Source organism: Rana temporaria, chromosome 9 (assembly GCF_905171775.1).
Source record: "Rana temporaria chromosome 9, aRanTem1.1, whole genome shotgun sequence".
NCBI lineage: Eukaryota > Metazoa > Chordata > Amphibia > Anura > Ranidae > Rana > Rana temporaria.
In genome coordinates, this window is record NC_053497.1 from 60,536,938 (window position 1) to 60,553,811 (window position 16,874).

The 16,874-nt window shown below is 44.1% G+C and overlaps 1 protein-coding gene across 14 annotated transcripts in view; it reads right to left on the minus strand.

Moving 5' to 3' along the window:
* ZNF185 (zinc finger protein 185 with LIM domain) overlaps window positions 1-16,874 on the minus strand; it is a 188,782-nt gene that overhangs the window by 126,734 nt on the left and 45,174 nt on the right. The gene's annotated exons all lie outside the window — the stretch shown is intronic.

Genomic DNA, 16,874 nt, shown 5'->3' on the forward strand with positions numbered 1-16,874 from the left:
TTTAGTATGCTGTTGGTGGCCCTCCAGGGTACCCCCAGGTCTGGGGGGGGGGGGGGGGTGACCTTAAGCCAGGGTTTGGGTGTTGGAAAGATCCTGCCACCGCACACAGAGAAAGCCCTTCCTGGAGGCACGGTAACAAGAGAGGACAGCGCAATAGAGCAACACTACTGAGGACTTACAAGGGGGGAGACTGCCACATGTAGCCAGTTCTCTCTGAATACAGCGGTGTGCCAGGTCTTCATCGCTTCCCTGGGAGATCTCCAGGGAGCCAGTCAGGTGAACTGGTGAGTGTCAGTCTGGGAGGACTGTGGAAGAAAGTTAGCCTGGAGGATTAGTGAAAGGCTCAGCTGAAGCCAGGTGGGTTGGCAGTGTCTGAAGAGGTGGTGCTGGGACCAGTAGCCACAGGAGGGAAAGTACAAGCTGATTACTGTATTCTGCTAAACAAGGGGCTTTGAGTTCCTGCCTGTAAAGGGTCATTACTACATCTGACTGTGCCTGTCAGATCCACTAACCGTGATCTAGCTGGGGCCTGCAAGCAAGTGAAGTGCAGGAGGAGTGGCAAGGAGACTGTATTTAGACTGTATACAGGAAGCTGTCCCTGAAGAAGTTGTTGCCAAAGATTTGTTGCTGAAATCAAGTGGGCATCCCATAACCTCCCATCAAGTTATTAACCTTCAATAAATCACAAAAAAACATCACAGACTGTTCTCAGTCTCTGGAGTACCTGTGAAGAATTGGTGTGCCTGGTTGTGCAGGGTGGGGGATCCCAGTTCATTGGTGACTCCTAAGGGGGTGCGCTACAGATGGAACAGGCGGGATGTTTATAGTAGTGGTTTTAAAATTCACAGAATAAAAGTGAATGCAACTTGAGATTTTTGAGCTGCTTGTTTACATTTTCCTTGCACATGATTGGGTGTTCTTTGAAATTTCACAACATTCACTAAGCTCTGAGGTAAATTCCCTTACAAAGGAAAAAGCCGATTAGCTTTTAGTAAATTAACCCCATTAGGTCTCTTTTGCAATAAAAATCCTTCCTGCTTAAATACCGTAATTTTTTTTAACCCCTTTTCGTGGAGTATATTTATATATGTGGCCTTAGGGACATGGGTCTTAACCCTGTAGGGCCACATATATGTGTACTTGTGGCTCTCACCGAGGGGTCCCATACTAATTATCAAGAACTGGGAGGCCCGATACCTGATCACCTGATTGCTGCGATTAGCTGTGGGAGCCAGCAGCCCCCCATTGCTTTCAGCTAATTTCCAGAAATCCCTGCTGGGGTTCACACATGTAAACGGCGATGGGTGCACCCTAGTCCTCCTTCGCTTTTGTGCGTTTATCAGCCACTTGCTTTTGTTTTACTATGGGGGTTATTTATGAAAGGCAAATCCACTTTGCACTACAAGTGCAAACTTCAAGTGCAAAGTGCACTTGAAATTGCACTGAAAAAGTGCACTTGCTGTAAATCTGTGGGGTAGATCCAATGCTGTATCCTGGCCAACAAGGCCCAGGCCTAGGGCAGCACTTTGCAGGGGGGCAGCACGGATAGTGTCCCCGCCAGCTTGTGCTACACTGTTAGGCAAATTAGTTTAGCGCCCCCATAAATCGGCCGCACTGCTTCCAGTATGTGGGCGGTTGGCATTCTGCAACTGTGGGGGGGGGGGGGGTCGTTGCTTCAAATTTTTTACCATCCCTGTTCCATTCCAGAGATTTCCCTTCACTTCCTGTCCCATAGCCAAACAGGAAGTGAGAGGAAATCTATGAAAATTAAGGGAATCCATTGTAGTCGTCCCCCCCCCCAGGCCATCAGAACTAGTGTCCCCACTTGAAAATTTCAGGGTGGGTCTTAAACCGCAAGGGGTGTGGCCTTGACAGGAAGGGGTGGGTCATATTTAAATTAGGGGGTGCACGAGTTTAGTCCGGCCTAGGGCAGCACAAAACCTAAATACATCCCTAGGTAGATCTAAAAGGAGGGGAAGCTCTGCTGATTTTATTATCCAATCATGAGCAAGCTAAAATGCTGTTTTTAATTTTCCTTGTATGTCCCCCTCGGATCTACAGCGACTGCACTTTGCACTTGTAGTTTGCACTTGTAGTGCGAAGTGGATATGCCTTTAGTAAATAACCCCCTATATATCAGTGGAGAAGGGAGAACACAGGACAGAACACGGAGGAGACACACTGTTTTGTGCAGTGGTATACTCTGCCCCTTAGGCAAATAGGAACATAATGACATACTTAGAGGAGGTGTGGAAAGTCCATGACCTTCAAGCTGTGCAGCCAGCAGAGATCAAGCCAGGAGGTCATTGAGAAGTCCTGAATTGTGCTTACACAGCAGCTGGGAAACCTATTACAGACATGCATGACTGATTTTCAACTTGCAATTTCAGTGTTTGCAATTAAAAAGAAAGGAAAGTTTAGTTATGCCGTTATTGGTTGTGGTGTCATGAATAGAGATTTCTCTGTTGCATACTAGACCCAAAACTTTGATCCAAAACTGTGCAATTGTATAACAGCACTTGAGAAACGTTAATGCTGAATATACACAGTTAAGCCTTGTACACACGATCGGACATCAAACAAACTTTCCCTTGGATTTTTGTCCGAAGGGAGTTGTCCGGTCACACCCATAGCATACACACGCTCTGACTTTTTCGGCAACAAACACGAACGTAGTGACGTTTCAACGTACTGACGAGAGTTTAAAAGAGGAACTTCAATTCTCCGGCGTCACCCTTTGGGCTCCTTCTGCTAAATCGAGAGTTAGTAGAGGTTTTGTCTGTGTGCATTCGCGATTTTCAGGTTTCGTGCAATTTTGTTTGTTTCTGAAAAGTCCGTTCGTCAAGCAGACATGTTGCGCAATGGGGTTGTGCTAACTTGACCCACAAAAAAAATATAGAAATATGTTTGATTCATATAACCAAAATACACTAATCCAAAGTAAAGACGTTTGTTTTTACTCCGTCAGTATCACCAGCAACCAGCAACCACCAGGTACCCCTGGAAGAAGTCATTGGACGAAACGGCGTTGGGAAGAGCGGCGTGCTGACGTCACCACGATTTGCGCTGTCTATCCGGAAGGACGAGCGGACAGTACAGCCGGCCGGCTAAACAAACTACACGCACGATTTTTACTGCATAACTGTAAGTGCAACCTTTTTATTAATAAAAACCCTTTTTATGGTAAAACACTATGTCAGCCTTCTCTCTTTTGGGTTACACTATGGAGATTGAGTGGTCTGATTTGTGAAAGTGAGAAACGTACCCTGGAGATCCTGGAAACTGTCTCGGTGGTTTTACTTGGCTACATGCTTGATTATTTCAACTATCTGGTAAGCAGCTAGGATTTACTGGTGGAGGACACTATCATCTGTCTTACAGATTCACGGGATACTGCCAGGATACTTTTCACCCATTTGGAGAATTTTCTGCCTTCTTTTTGATATTCTCTGCGATTTCTCCATTCATATGGACTTTGCACTATTCATTTGTTTTCTTGGTTTTCTTAGAATTCACTAGTGATTTGTGCATGTAGCACCTATTTATATTTGAACGTCACGTTGATATTGTTTCACATTTCGCAGCGCAGCTTTTTTTTTTTACAGCCATCACCAGCAAAGCAGCTTTTAGTATGATCACATTATAAAGAAGAAGAGAATGTGCGCTGCTTTCCTTGATTTCAGAACTTTCCGCGTCACGAATGTGTTCTTTCAAATATGAACGCTAGTTTTACCAGACAGAACGCTTCCAGCTGGTCTTTGCTTCTGAGCATGAGCGTTTGTACTTTGTACAAAAGTCCGATTGCTTGCTGTACACACGGTCGGACTAGGCACCATCGGACTAGGCACCATCGGACTAGGCACCATCGGACTAGGCACCATCGGACTAGGCACCATCGGACTCTTGTTGACGTAAAGTTTGTCCGTTTGCAGACCAAACTTTTTGTCCGATGAAACCCGAAAAAGTTTGTCCGATGGAGCGTACACACGATCGGACTATTTTGAAAACTTGCTCATTTTGAAGTTTGTTGGGAAAAAGTCAGACCATGTGTACGGGCCTTTAGATCTCATTTCAGATCTGAACCATCTATGCAACGAAGTTTCCAAATTATACATATACATGCATCTAGCCACTTATATTACCCAGTCACTGGTAATTATTGATCTTACTAATCAAATCTAAAATATGCTGGATTGCAAAGCATATTTCTGAGGACATTTAGGCCTTCTGTGCATGGACAGCAAGGAAATGTTAAAGTGGTAGTAAAAAAAAAAAAATTCTGGACTTGTACCTATAGGTAAGCCCATATTATATGCCCGTACACACGACCTGACTTTTTGACATCAACGGTCCGACAAACTTGTTTGACCGGACAATCCGACCTTGTGTACGCTCCATCGGACAATTGTTTTAGATTTTTCATCGGACAAAAGTTCGCTGTGAATGCTCTCAAATTTGCAGCCAGAAGGGTTTGTACGCATCCTGCGGCCACAATGCCTTGCTTCACCACCACATCATATGCAAGTCAACTTGCAGAGTTGGACAGGTGGCACTTTGCCTATTGAAGTGAATGGGACCCTGCCACAACTGCAAGCAAAGTGTTAGGCTCCATACACACGAGAGAATTTATCCGCGGATACGGTCCAGCGGACCGTTTCCACGGATAAATCCTCTCAAAGATTTCGGCAGATTTCTATGCGATGGAGTGTACACACCATCGCATTGAAATCCGCGCGGAAATCCTCTGGCGATGACGTGTCGCGCCGTCGCCGCCATTATGACGCGGCGACGGGCGCGACGCTGTCATATAAGGAATTCCACGCATGCGTCAAATCATTACGACGCGTGCGGGGAATCCCTTTGGACGGATGGATCCGGTGAGTCTGTACAGACGAGCGGATCCATCCGTTGGAATGGATTCCAGCAGATGGATTTGTTGTGCATGTCAGCAAATATCCGATCTGCTGGAATCCATCCCAGAGGAGATTTCTCCGCGGAAACAGATCCGCTGGCGTGTACACACCATAGGATCTATCCGCAGAAACCCATTTGCTGGGATTTATCTGCGGATGGATTCTATCGTGTGTATGGGGCCTTAGGCTCATGGTTGTGGCATGGTATCTCAAAACAAAATCCAGCTTTGGCTAAAGAAAAGAAGAGAACAGGCACTCAGGAGGCAGCAGGATCACCTCCTGAATGCCTGGAAGCCTCTGCTCTACCCATAGGTGTGCGCAGCCTATTGCATTAGGGGTGTGCACCCCAAAGCTTTAACACCTATGCGTGTGTGTATATATAAGGACTATGTCAGTGGAGTAATGAATAGTGTCAGTAGGGCAGAGATTGGTGTCCGAAGGGCAATGGACAGTGTCGGTATTTTTTATTTTAATTATTTAACTTTTTTGATTGTTTTTTTTTCTAAATGTATTTTTTTTATAATTTTTTTGGAAGCCCTGTTAGGGGGGCTTTGGTAAAATATAAGGGGTTTAAACAGGGGGAATCTGTGCCAGGCACACCTGGCACACACCAATGGCTGTACCACCCTCTGAAAAGTGATCCACTGCTAATAGAAAACACTGCCCGTCTACACAAGCCATTAAGACTCGGCAAGACGATCTCAAGACGACTTTAGAGGAAACTTGCAAAATGACTTCTGTATTGAAGTCAATGCAAGTCGCCCCCAAAGTCGTACAAGAACCTTTTTCTAAGTCGGAGAGACTTGAGTCGCTGCTATTAGAATGGTTCCATTGAACAGAGCAGAGCGCGACTTGTCAGGTGGCTGAGTCGCCTGACGAGTCGCCCCTCTGTGAACTGGCTCTTAGGCCTCGTACACACGATCGGTTAACCAAAGGACAACGGTCTGATGGACCGTTTTCATCGGTCAAAACCGATCGTGTGTGGGCCCCATAGGTTAGTTAACCATCGGTTAAAAAAAAGGCCAACTTGTTTTAAATTTAACCGATGGATACCTAACCGATGGGAAAAAAACGATCGTTAGTAGGCACAACCATCGGTTAAAAATCCACGCATGCTCAGAATCAAGTCGACACATGCTTGGAAGCATTGAACTTAATTTTTTTCAGCACGTCGTTGTGTTTTACGTCACTGCGTTCTGACACGATCGATTTTTTAACCGATGGTGTGTAGGCGTGACGGACCATCAGTCAGCTTCATCGGTTAACCGATGAAAACGGTCCATCGGTCCGGTCTCATCGGATGGACTGATCGTGTGTACGAGGCTTTAAGGTTTCTCTTTCAACTGGGAGTTTATCTTTTTATTAGACAAAAGGCATGCTTTAGACATGCAAATCACTACAAACAAGCAAGTTTTCCATCCACAATAGATTAAAGCTTTATGCATTTATCGAAACCACCCCTGGGATGGAAATGACACAGACGGATGTCAGTATTTATAGTGATCAACAAGGAGAATGATATAGCTCTGTCAGGTTCTGCCAATCAGTTGTTTATTGCCCTGGATTAGGAAGTCTAGACCAACTGCATTTACTTTTGAACTTGATTATATAAAGATTTCCACACTGCATTTACTAGAGTCACCAACATAAAGCTGTAATGCAATAAATATACTAAAATGAAGCTCATATTTCTTCAAGGCAAGCAATGACATCATTCATAGCTGCATTTACAACATTTTAAAATATTTTCTGGGACAACTCATTACTACGGTGTAACTGAATTTGTTCTGCACAGTACTGTATGAGAGGTCAATGAAGCACTGTACGCCCAATTATGACAAAAACAGAAATCTGCCATTAGCTCATATCATTGTGAGATATTAAAAACATATGCCTGGTTAGCTGTTGCCTTTTACCTATACATAGGTAGGTTTTTATTAGCAGCGTAACCCATCGTGTCTATGGGGTCTGCTTGTCTTTGAAAGTGACTGTAAACCCATATTTAAAAAAAAAAACTGTCATACTTATCTGCTCTGTGCAATGGTCTTGCACAGAGCACACCTGATCCTCCTGTTCCTGTCGGTGCTCCTGGCTCCTGCCAGGTGCCCCCATAGCAAGCCGCTTTCCCTGAGCCTATGAGGAGAGAGAGCCGAGAGAGCTGCTGCTCCTGTGCACAGTGCTGGAATAGAGATTGGGCTCAGGTAAGGATACGGGGGGACTGGGAGCTGCTCCCTAAAGCTGAACTAAAAAAAAACAGTAGGGCCGTGCCCTCAATGCAAGGGTTAACTGCTCCTTTTTGTTTAGTGGTTCCGAGAGCCAAGATCTACTCTCCTATACCCCCAATCCTCCCAGCGCAAAACTGGTCCCTTTGGCTCCTGCCCCCTCCTCTTGTGGTCCAGCGGTCTTGTATAGTGGTCCTTTCCTGACATCATCACACACATAGACTGGCTCTGGACATGAAGACGACAAGAACAGTCCACTATTGGACATGGGGGAGCACCATTTTCCGAAGAATTAGGTGAGTATATGCTCGGTGTTCAATCCTAGACAAAACAAGCATCGACAGCATTGTTTTATTCACACCAGCAAACCTGCCCATGCACCAGTGCAAAGGGCCATCTTCAATTGTACGGGATGCCTAGGTGTTCATGTAGCCGCATGCATTGCAAACAACACGTTCAATCAATGATAAGCAGACAGTTGCATGGACCTGGATGGATCTCCAAGTTTCTCCTGGACTGTATATCCAATGCACAGATCAGAAGGCAGACAGATTGTGCAGAAGATAGCCCTTCGCACAGGTGTATTGATGGGCAATTCCTTGTAAATGAGGCTTATCATTTAAAAAGAACAGAAAGGTAGTACGTCAGAGTCTCCTCTTCCTCATTGAGGATACTGCAATGCTGTTAGGGCTCGTTTACACTTGAGTTAGCACTCTAAAGAGCTATCAATGTTAGTGCCTCGCCACCGCCTGTCAAATGTCCTCAGAAAGGTGCTCTATGTTACACCTCTTGCATGTTTTAACACCTGAAAGCCTGCACTACTCTGCTACCAGGTACATGGCTTGTGGTTGCAGGATAGTTGCGACGCAGCCATATTAACCAGTTAAGGACCGGAAGATTTGCCCCCTTAATGACCAGGCCATTTTTTGCGATACAGCACTGCGTTGATTTAACTGCTATGCTGTACCAAAACAAAATTGATGTCCTTTTTTCTCCACAAATAGAGATTTCTTTTGGTGGTAATTGATCACCTCTGCGGTAAAAAAAATTGTGCTATAAAAACAAAAAAAAGAGCGACACTTTTGAAAAAAAAAATCCAATATTTTTGAATTTTTGCAGTAATAAATATCCAAAAAAAAAGCTAAATTTCTTCATCAGTTTAGTCCAATATGTATTTTTGGTAAAACAAAAGAAAACAAAAAAAAAAAAATTGCAATAAGTGTATATTGATTTGTTTGCACAAAAGTTATAGCGACTACAAATTGGGGAATATATTTATGGCAGTTTTTATAATTGTGGAAAAAAAGGAAATAATTGCGCAAACTCAAAAATGGTAAAATATGAAATAAGCAGCTACACAAGAATGTGACTAAATTTCAAAAAGTGATTGGAAAAGAAATGTAGCCCTAGGTAGTAAGAGATATTGCTATCTCACTGGGTGAAGTATAACCATGTGCTAATAGGTCCACATAACAAAAAAAGGGAAGAAAACACAAATGTAAATAGTCTATCAACATAATATGAAGAATCCCAGTGGTAATAAACGTGTAACCGCGTAGATCCTCACATGAAACTTTCAAATGGGTAAGAGACTGGATACGCATACCAGAGCAGGCGGATCTACCTGCCAGCGACAGCAGATCATTCAGGCATATCCTGAAGTCGCATGAAACGCGTCGGCTTGGTAGACCACTCCCCATATTGCTTTTACCTCGTTACCTGTGATCATTTTTAATTTCAATGTTTTGTTGGTTTTATTACATTAAAACCCAAATCTTTTGACCTGCACCATTGGAGCACCGTTTTTTCTTTCCCCTTCCATGTTTTGGCAGATTACGTTTTTGAGTGGTCTTATTTTGTGCCTTTACTGACCCTGCAAGGTTTTTTTTCCATCTGGAGCTGTCTCAACACCTTCTGAAAACAGGGTGGACACCCTGTGAGCTCTGAGTTTTCCACAAGTCCAAGATACCATCTACTAAGGATCTCCAGCCATGGACTGTTGGCCCCAGGGGCTACGCATGTAGTTTCCATTACCCAGAGTCTTCAGACAAGCCAAGTTCACTTGCCGTTGGGATTTCATATGCCTGAATGATCTGCGGTCGTTGACAGGTAGATCCACCTGCTCCGGTAAGGGTATCCAATCTCTTCTTACCCATTTGAAAGAAAGTTTCATGTGAGGATCTACACGGTTACACGTTTATTACCACTGGGATTCTTCATTTTATGATGGACTATTTACATTTAAAGCGGTAGTTCACCCTCTCGTACTTGATTTTACCATCGAGACAGGCATTGTAGCGCGAGCTACAGTATGCCTGTCCCGATTTTTTTAACCCCGTACTCACCTCGTAGTCGTCCATCGTAGATTTCGGCTCCCGCGGGGAATGGGCGTGCCTATGGAGAGGGAGGATGATTGACGGCCGGCCCTGGCACGTCACTCTCCCCGAAGACAGCCGGAGTAGGTCTCGGCTCTTCACGGCGCCTGCGCACAGGCTATGCGCACGCGTCGTGAAGACCAAGCCTATTTCGGCTATTTCCGGAGAAGCGTGACGCGCCAGAGCCGGCCGTCAATCATCCTCCGTCTCCAGAGGCACGCCCATTCCCCGGTATCTTCGATGGACGACTACAAGGTGAGTATGGGGGGAAAAAATTCGGGACAGGCATACTGTAGCTCGCGCTACAATGCCTGATTTAAAGGTAAAAGAAAAAAAATTTTTTTTTTTCCCGTCGATAGGGTGAACCCCCGCTTTAAGGTTTTTTTTCCCTTTTTTGTTCTGTGGACTTAATTAGCACATAGTTATAATACATTTTTACTGCACCAACTCTGTTGGTTAAACTTCACCCATATCTCTTACTACCTAGTGCTACATTTCTTTTCCAATCAGTTTTTATTATTATTTTGTATATATTTTTTACTAGTAATGGAGGTGATCAGCAATTTTTAGCGGGACTGCAACATTGCGGCGGACAGATTGAACACTGACACATTTTTGACATTTATACAGCGATCAAAGCTAAAAATAGCCACGGATTCTTGTATAAATGTCGGGATCAAAGGGTTAACACTGGGGGGGGCGATCAAGGAGGCGTGTCCTAGAGAGGTGTTTCTCTGTGCAAACTAGGCCTTAAAGGGAAAGTCCACCCTAACACTAAAATTGTCAGATCTACAGGCACCCACAATCTAACCTATATAACCCTGTAAAGAAGAGATCGCTATACACAACTTTTTTTTTAAGCCAATCCAGTCCGGTCTCCAGCAGCAGAAGCTCTGCAGAGGACACAGCCGACAACAGGTAAATGAATGGGAAGTGACGTCACCCATAGAGTTACTATGGAGCTTCCGTTGTCGGTTGCCTCTTTTGCACCTGCCTCCACACTGATACACTATGTATAGCATTTTTTTCTTTACAGGGCTATATAGGTTAGTCTTAGATCGTGGATGTCTGTGATGTAGAGATTTTAGTGTTAGGGTGGACTTCTACTTTAACTTTGTAGTTAGTCACAAGGTGAGAAGCTTCAGCGCAGCTGATCTGCGTGAGACATTTGTGAATACACAAGAACTCAAACACGGATTTACATGACTAGGTCATCTCTGAGCCATCATGTCAGTCCAGGTAGTAGACACTGACCCTGAATGATGCCTGAACAAAGGTAGTGCTGTCCCTCTGGAGAGAATAGCAGATGAAGGGGGAGCACTGGGATCTCTGCGATAGGCAATAAGTATCTGGAAGCATTATACATAAACATTGCTTAACATGCATGCATACAACATAGAAAAATATATTGGAGGCAATGTTCACTTTAAGTTGAAGGGAATTTAAAGTATGTGCAGAGTGTATCCACAGCCCGTGGCTCTACAGTTCTCAAGCATACTCATCACCCAGGTCTCCTCCTGTACACATAACACACTGGAGGTCCCTCCAGCAATCAGATACAGCAGATGTAATTTTAGCACTGACAATAAATCCTTTCATACAACTAACTAAACAAGAACCAGCATGTTCTAAAATGTCAAGTGAGACCAATATATAAAATATATATTGAAATAAATATTTGCAAAAAAAAAAAAAAAAAGCTCAGGAGTATAAGTGGAAACAAGTCACTTTATACAACAATGCATGTGGAGACTGCGTTCATGTGAAAAAGTACCTTGGAAAAAGTGTATATTTTCCCATGTCACTACACACCAGGTCAGGGGATGCAGGTGATGTAGAGCCATGATCATAAAAAAAAAAAAAAAAAGGGGGGGGATCGAGCTTCGAGGTTCATAGCTCGGCGACCTGGGGTCACAGAAATCCCAAATTTTAGGCTCCTATAATCTATGGCTCCCGAGATACGGTCTCCTTGTGTAGCCTGTCAGAAGCTACATACAAAGCAGCCAGTTTAGATACAAGCTTGCACACTCGGTTCGCAGCAGATCGAGAGGATGGGCTCACAGTGCCTCTCCTCACTTCTTTCAAGAGACGCTGAGCTCAATGGACAGCTTGGAGCCTTGGACCAATGGTAAAGCACCATTGGAACAAGCTGTCCAAAAAAAAAATGCTGCAGTGGAGGCACGCCTCTCACTGCAGTGTCATAGAAGGGGCAAGGGTCTAAAAGACAAATGCTCCCTTACAGCCCAGCCCTAACTACAAGGAAAAAACATGTGTTTATGGGTATAAGAATTATCCACAATCCCATGTTTTTCCTCACAAAGTTATCTATTTGTAGCGCCTGGTTGCTTAAAAAGTACCGCTGCTAGTTAAATTTAGAGAGGGATCAAAATGTGAACTGACTCTGATCCAATGATTATGTTCAAAACTGGATCTCTGTCTCAGCTTGGCTGTGCTGTGGGCTGTCTGTTACTGGGTGGTAGTTCCTACCCCAGGGCGATGGGTGGCAGCAGAAGAGTCGAGGTTTGGGTGCTTTTTGCCAGCAGCCTATCAGGAGGGTTGAGCCTCGCTGTGCATGCTGGGGGAGGGTATTTTTTGGGCAGACGCCATTGGTCTGGGTTCTTCTTCGGAGTGTGGCACCCACTTTCAGGGTGACTGCGTCACGGCGCCCCGGCGTAATGGCCTTCCAGGTCGGGTGCGCGTGCCATGCAGTGTTTCTGGACCATGTTGGTCTGGAACATTTGCAGGGAGCCCAGTGGTCGACTGGGTTCCCAATCTTGAAGATCCCAAGCGAGATAGCTGTTCAGTGGGGAGTCCATCTGAGGAGAGCCAATGAGAGGCTGGCGATCCAATAGGGTCTCGACAAACCATCAGGGATCAAGGTAGCTGGACACTGAGAGGCTGGTCACCTCTCAGTCGGTACCTGAAAACTATCTGAAGGAGATCCTGGCGCAATTCTATCAAGGAGGATCATCTCCGTAATTACAATCACAGAGAGGGCCTGTGGCAGAGGACTTTCCCTGAGTCCATTTCAGGAGGGTCTGTGGCAGAGACTTTTCCTTCAAGTTCCGAGTAATACTCTGGCTGCCAGGCCAGTGAGAGAGGCCTGTCCAGGTATGCTATACCCACTCTGGCTGGAGTGGCGAAGAATACAAAGTATTGTTTGGAGCAGGACTGTTGCCCTGTTGTTACGCCTGAGTCTGCCATTTCTCCTTCACCTCTACTCTTCATCATGTTTTAATTTTTTTACCCGGCTGAGTAAAGAGCACAGAAAAAGATACCTGTCGTGGACATTCCGTTACTGCTATATTCACTATACACCCCTAAGACGGCAGAGGAGCCACGAGGTAACATGCCACCCAAAACAAGCGGAGCAGCTCCTTCGGGGATAGGGCTACATATTTACTGTGAAATTACTGGTTTGAAGTTATAACTTCAAACTTCAGTAATTTGTCCATTAAGCCACCTGCTTGAGTACAGTTTTTGAAAATATAGTAAATTACCATAAAAACAATATATAATAATTATTTGTATATTACTTACGTTACTTATGGCAATTAACCACTTGCTACCCATGCCAATTCTGACACTTCTCTCATAAATGTAAAAAAAAAAAAAAAAAAAAATGCTATAAAATTACTCAGAACCCCCAAACATTATATATATTGTTTTAGCAGACACCCAAGGAATAAAACGGTGGCTGTTACAACTTTTTATGTTACACGGTATTTGTGCAGCAATTTTTCCAATGCATTTATTTTAAAGAAACTGTTTAATGAATAATAAAAAAAAATTAAAGTTAGCCAGATTTTTTTGTATAATGCGAAAGATGATGTTACGCCGAGTAAATAAATACCTAACATGTCACGCTTTAAAATTGTGTACACTTGTGGAATGGTGCCAAACTTTAGTACTTAAAAATCTCCATAGACACTTTAAAAATGTTTACAGGTTACATGTTTAGAGTTACAGAGGAGGTCGAGTGCTAGAATTATTGCTCTCGCTCCAACGATCGCGGAGTATGTAGCCTGTGTGTATTTGGCTTTGATACTAGCCAAGGCCTCACCATCCATTGACCTCACCGAACGTCCCTGCTACACACTGTATTTGATGCATGTTGCATTCGGAGGGACATGCTGAGCCTGCACCAGTCCAGCATACCTCTGTTACCTCACTCCCAGTAACAGAATGGGGGCCCACCGTGCACATAGCATGGACCTCATGCATGCTCATTAAAGGATAAAGTTCACCTTTTAACAAATTTTCAGGTAAAAAAAAAATGTGCATTTATTATTTTTTGTTTCTGGAGCCTCTAAAGCAGATCACTGGTGCCATGCAGGTTTCCTGCAGACCTGTTAGTGTATCTGTGTGCCCATATATCGTACAGGCGATTACAATCTGACAGGAAGACTCAATGAACTACCACAGTACTCCACAGTACAATGGTAGTTAAATTAAAAACCACTAGCCAACAGCTGCAAGGGACTGTAAATAAGTTACAGGGCGGGGCGGCTAGAGCCCAGAGCGGCCACGTTTTTTAAAATTGTGACAGCTAGTGTGGGGGGGGGGGGGGGGTCCCTGCTAGCTATCAGAGCGGGGGATCAGGAGGGGGGGCGGGGACCAGTCTTTTCATAGTATGTCAGTCTTTAGATATACGCCAGAACCAACATGCATCACCTTGAATAACTGAAGACCAGGCTCACAACGGTTAATGCAACTTTACTAAGGAAATGTGGCATACCCGTTCAATATGAACAAGGTCTTTCCCCCAACTATAGCAATGTGACTCCCCAGGCATACTTTTGTGAGGTGAGAGTCCACTACCGCATTATCCATGACTTGAATGTCTTCAAAAGTCCCAATGTCTTAAGTGAACTGCAAGGTGCAGTAGTCCCTATACCAGGAGAAGAACCAACCAATTTGGTTGAGAGAGAGGGACTCCTGGACCTCAACCTTCCCCCTTTTTTCATCACAGGTGGGCTGCCTAGGACCAAAAAGCCTGGGAACTGGGCTCCACAATGTAACCTGTTCCCCCAGCCTAAGATAGCTGCTAACTCACAGTTCAACCTGCCCACATCATCCAACCACCCGGGAGATGCTACCTTTCAATGTATATAGAGAGTAAATAGTAACAATATAGCAGAAGGAGGTTCCAGAACTCACCAAAATCAAAAGGTGTATCTTTCCAGATACAAAATTGATACAAAGGGCGAAATTAACTAAGACCTGGTCTATTGCTCAGTGGTCCAAAGTCTTGTTTTCTGATGAGAGCAAATTTTGCATCTCATTTGGAAACCAAGGAGCCAGAGTATGGAGGAAGAATGGAGAGGCACACACTGCAAGATGCTTGAAGTCTAGTGTGAAGTTTCCACAGTCAGTGTTGATTTGGGGAGCCATGTCACCTGCTGGTGTTGGTCCACTGTGTTTCATTAAGTCCAGGGTCACCGCAGACGTTTTTTTGGAGCACTTCATGCTTCCTTCCGCAGACGAGCTCTATGGAGATGCTCAAAAATAGAGCGAGCGCTTGCGCCAAACTTAGTGTCTGCCACCCACCTAATTGCTCATGATGGGAAATAATGAAAATGATAAAAAAGATAAAAGCAATGACTTAAAAGGTCCATAAAGTTTGTAGATAGCAACTTTTAGAAGGCAGTGCAGTTGAAGAATAAGAAAGGGTCTTCTGGCAAAGCTGTAGGTAAAACAAAGGCGCCACTCTAAGTGCAATAAGTCAGATGATTTTAATAGCATTTATTACTATGTATAAATGCTATTAAAATCATCTGACTTATTGCACTTGGAGTGGCACCTTTGTTTTACCTACATATATGGGGATGCTGACTTCATTTTCCAGCAGGACATGGCACCTGCCCACACTGCCAAAAGCACCAAAACCTGGTTCAATGACCGTGGGATTACTGTGCTTGATTGGCCAGCAAACTCGTCTGACCTGAACCCCATAGAGAATCTATGGGGCATTGCCAAGAGAAAGATGAGAGACATGAGACCGAACAATGCAGAAGAGCTGAAGGCCGCTATTGAAGCATCCTGGTTTTCCATAACACCTCAGCAGAGCCACAGGCTTATAGCTTCCATGCCACGCCGCAATTGCTGCAAAAGGGGCCCAAACCAAGTACTGAGTACATATGCATGCTTCTACTTATCAGAGGTCCGATATTGTTCCATGTACAATCCTTGTTTTATTGATTGCATCTAATATTCTAATTTTCTGAGATTGTGGATTTGGGGTTTTCATGAGCTGTAAGCCATAATCACCACAAGTATGACAAATCACGGCCTGAACTATCTTGCTTTGCATGTAAGGAGTCTATCCCGTATATTAGTTTCACCTTTTAAGTTGCATTAGTGAAATAAATTAACTTTTGCACGATATTCAGATTTTTCGATTTTCACCTGTATATAAGCCCTGGACCTTTAACCAGGTCCCCATCTGACCAGAGGATGAAAATAGGTTCGTGGACAAGATATTGCCCAGAGTTTGTGAATGACGGCTATAAAACCTGCAGACAAAATAGGTGCCAGACCTGGATCTGCATGTAGAACTGGCAGATATTTAGAAATAATCCCCGTCACAGAGATAAAATCTTGAAAAAAGTAGTGACAAAGGTTGTAGGGTTAGATACTTCAACATTTATACCACCATCACACGTGGGTTTAATTATGTTATTACTTCTATTTCTATTCCTTTCTAGGAGATGGGATCTTCTTTGGTTGTAGCCAAACAGATGGTTCTGTTTATGTGCCAATCTTTGTAGCCTCGTTCTTTGAGTCTAGCGGTAATAATCTTACACTCATGCAGGAAAGACTCTTCATCAGAGCAATTGCCTTTTGCTCCGATCAACTCCCCCACAGGTATTGCCTGGATGGTGTGGGACGGGTGACAGCTGGTAGCCAACAGCAAGGAGCTCCCGGCACAACCCTTTCCAATATGTGTGGGAATAAACAGTATTTGTTGTGATGTTGCTGGTGTTTAACATCCAAAAATGTAATACAATAAAGCCTCGTAAACACGGTTCGATTGTTGGAAGGGGATTGTCTGTTGACAGACTGTTTTTAAATTCTTACTGTTAGTACGCTCTTTTAGACAATTGTTTTCCAATTTTTGGCCAACAAATGTTGTATAAAAGGCTAGTAAATTTTCGTCAGACAACGGCCCCACATCTGATTTTCATATGGTCAGTACACAAATCCATCACACAAAAGTCAAAAGTACAAACACGCATACTTGTAATCAATACTCACCAAAACACGAAATTAGCAGAAGGGACCCAAAGGGTGGCGCTCAAGAGCTGAAATTCCTTGTAGTATGTCATTACGTTTGTGTTTGTGGCACGACAATTGTGTACCGT